Source organism: Felis catus, chromosome F2 (genome assembly GCF_018350175.1).
Source record: "Felis catus isolate Fca126 chromosome F2, F.catus_Fca126_mat1.0, whole genome shotgun sequence".
Lineage (NCBI taxonomy): Eukaryota > Metazoa > Chordata > Mammalia > Carnivora > Felidae > Felis > Felis catus.
Genome location: NC_058385.1, coordinates 82,441,739 through 82,445,490, shown reverse-complemented (window position 1 = coordinate 82,445,490; position 3,752 = coordinate 82,441,739). Strand labels below are relative to the sequence as shown.

At 50.6% G+C, this 3,752-nt stretch overlaps 1 pseudogene; it reads right to left on the bottom strand.

Moving 5' to 3' along the window:
- Positions 1-330: 330 nt before the first annotated feature.
- Positions 331-3,109, bottom strand: LOC109495891 (annotated as a pseudogene).
- Positions 3,110-3,752: the final 643 nt, after the last annotated feature.

Here is a 3,752-nt window from a genome sequence, read left to right as displayed (position 1 = left end):
CCATTTTCAAATTCAGTTTTATTGTTGCTGTTTTTAGGAGTTCCTCATATATTCTGGGTATTAATCTTTTCTTAGATATGTGATGTGCAAATATTTTTCTCCCGTTCAGTTGCCTTTTTATTTGTTGATAGTGCCCTTTGATGCACAAGTTTTTATTTTATTTTTTTTAATTTTTTTTTCAACGTTTATTTATTTTTGGGACAGAGACAGAGCATGAATGGGGGAGGGGCAGAGAGAGAGGGAGACACAGAATCGGAAACAGGCTCCAGGCTCTGAGCCATCAGCCCAGAGCCCGACGCGGGGCTTGAACTCACGGACCGCGAGATCGTGACCTGGCTGAAGTCGGACGCTTAACCGACTGCGCCAGCCAGGCGCCCCTCAAGTTTTTATTTTTGATGAAGTACCATATATCTATTTTTGTTTTTGTTGCCTGTGCTTTTTGGTGGCGTATCCAAGAAATCATCACCAGGTTCAGTGCGTCAAGCTTCTCCCCTATGTCTTCCAGGAGTTTTATGGCTTTAGCTCTTAAGTTTAGGTCTTTGATTCATTTGCAATTAATTTTGATGTTTATTTTTATTATTTATTTTACTAGTTAAGAGACTTTAGTAGCTATAATTACAGTGCTTGTTTGTCGAAATGAAAACTGGAAATAAGTATACAAAACAGTTGATTACCAATCGTGTCTTGAAAGCAGTAAGAGGTTCCACGACACCAAAGAAACCAGTTCTGAGGATTTCCCCAAGATAAAGTTGAACGGCTCCAGCTTCTTCAGTGTTTATCAAAATAAGAGAGAAAAAAGTAGAGGTCGTTGTTTCGTTGGCAAACCTGGCCCTTGCAGGCTGAGGGAGTGAAAGCACATGTGGACGGAGGTGGGGGGGGGGGCTGCCTTCTGGTTCTGGAGCTGATTGGATAGCCAGTCCAGCCCCTCATAGAGCCTGTCCCCGCTGGTGGCACAGGTGGCCCGAATGTACGGGTTCCTGTGGCGCAGCGAGTGCAGGCCCAGCTTGTCCATAGACTCGGCCGCCTTCATGGCCTCAGGGAGGTCCTGGTGGGCGAGGCCCGGCGACCTCCGGTCAGCGGTCCACGGGGACCACCCCTCCCCGCCTCCCACCCCGCATGGCCGGGGCGCACACACCTGCTTGCTGGCGAACACCAGCCGGACGGCATCCCTGAGCTCGTCCCCCGCCAGCATCGTCACGAGCTCCTCACGGGCCTCCTTCACGCCCTCTCTGACCTTGCTGTCCACCAGGAGGATGAGGCCTTGTGTATTCCGGAAGTGGCGCCACAGGGGCCGATCTTGTCCTGGCCGCCCACGTCGCGCACGGTGAAGCTGATGTTCTCCTACTCCACGGTCTCCACGTGGAAGCCTGTGGTGGGAATGGTGGTCCCCATCTCACCCAGCTTCAGTTTGTACAGGATGGTGGTCTTCCCTGCAGCGTCCAAGCCCACCGTGAGAATGCACGTCTCTCTTTTTGCCAAAAAGGCCCTTGAAGAGGTTTGTGAAGATACTTCCCATGCTGGAGACTGGGGCGGGGGCAACACTGGCTGGAGGACCCCTCGACGGCCACTGCGAGGCTACTGCTCCGAGCCAGCCGTTGCTTTTGCCCCCACCCGCAGTTAATTTTCACACAGTGTTAGGTAAGGGCCCAATGTCCCTTCTTTGGCATGTGGAGGTCCAGTACTCCCAGCACCATTTGTTGAAAAGACTGTCCTTTCCCCACGGAATGTTCTTGGCACCCGTGGTAAAAATCATCTGACTATATATAGAAGAGTTTATTTCTGGGCTTTGCTCTACTCCAATAAATGTCTGTTTATGCTACTACCTACACCAGATTTTATACCCATGGAAGCTGGAGGTAACCTGGCCCCAACAGGTCAAGTCCATAATACTGTATGGTTCCATTTATATGACATTGTTGCAATGACAAAATCATAGACACAGAAAACCTTAACGGTTGCTAGCTGAGACGGAGGCGTTGAAGGCAGAAAAGAAGTGAGTACGGATATAAAACAGTGAGTTCTTCCTGGAAAGCAACTCTTCTGTTATCTTGAAGATGTCCATGTCAATCTCCTGGCTGTACTGTGGCACTGTGGTCTTCAAGATGCTGCCATTGCCATCGGGGTAAACAGAACACGGAAACTCTGTATTACGTCTTACACACGGGCGTGAATCTACCGTTATCGCAAAAAGTAGCAGATTAAAAACGTGACTGTGGAGGATGCCTGAGCTAATTACATCAGCCTGGGCTCCAGTAGGGCCACCCCAGGGGCTGTTAAAACCCCCCAGGTGATGCTGAACCATAGCCAGGGCCAATCTTATTTCTCCTGCGGTCTCTACCTCGTTCCCTCTGCACGGGACACAGCTGCCGTTATCCCAATACCTGCCAAACGTCAGGCAGCTGGGGAGATCTAGCCCACCAAGTGGGAGTGGGGGACCCCCAGAGGGCTGACCTAGAGGGCTAGAGCCATCCCAGGAAGAGCTGGGAGAGGGTACAGACCCCATACAGAAAGCACAGCGGACCCGGTTCACAGACGGGAGACCCTACCCTGGTAGGGGAGACCCTACCCAGGAGGGCACACGCTCAGGCACGTGCCTTTGGCTCCTTCCCTTGGTGCGGGGACAGTGACATAAGGAATGACTGGATTCCAGCGGTCCAGCGCAGTGGGAGACCTCTTAGCCCAAGTCCTGATCAAAGTCCCTGTATACCCTGGGGTCCGGAGACTCTAGCCCCAACCCCCTCTTTCCCCACCTAGGACTACATGCGCTCAGCTCCCCCCTTCTGCCACTTCCCAACAACTTGGTCCATAGCACATGCCCGCCACCACCACCCCCCAGTGCAGGAAAGACTTAGTTGCTGTACCACCCAACCCCACCCACCACCACACGGAGCCTGTAACGGAAAACATTCCAAATTTGACGACAATAAATCCAAAGCCAACAAATCCGAAGCCAATAAACTCCAATCCGGATAGTAACAAAAACACAGCAAGGCACATCATAACCAAATGGCTGAAAGCCACTGATGAAACCTTTTTTGTTTTTCTTTTTTAAGTTTATTTATTTTGAGAAAGAAGCACAAGCTGGGGAGGGGCAGAGTGAGAGGGAGAGAGAGGGAATCCCAAGCGGGCAAGGCACAGTCAGTGCAGAGCCCGACCCAGGGCTTGAACCCACGAACCATGAGATCATGACCTGAGCCAAAGTCAGACAGTTAACCACCCGAACCACCCAGGCGCCCCTCGTTGATAAAAACTTAAAAGCACTTAGAGGCAAAAAAGACATTATGAAAAGAACAAAGGCAGAACGACTGCAACATTTTCATCAGAAATAATGCAAGCCCGGGGCGCCTGGGGGCGCAGGTGGTACAGTGTCTGACTTCAGCTCAGGGCATGACCTCATGGTCTGTGAGTTCGAGACCCGTGTTGGGCTCTGTGCTGACAGCTCGGAGCCTGGAGCCTGCTTCGGATTCTGTGTCTCCCTCTCTCTCTTCCCCTCCCTCACTCATGCTCCGTCTGTGTCTCAAAAATAAATAAACATTAAAAAAAAATTTTAATACACTTTATTTTTAAAAAATGTTTATTACTTTATTGAAAGAGAGAGAGAGAGAGAGAGAGAGAGAGAGCGCGCGCACATGTGGGAGGGGCAGAGAGAGAGACAGAAACCCAAGCAGGCTCTGTACTGTCAGTGCAGAACCCAATGCAGGGATCAAAGTCACAAACCATGAGATCATAACCTGAGCCCAAACCAAGCATTG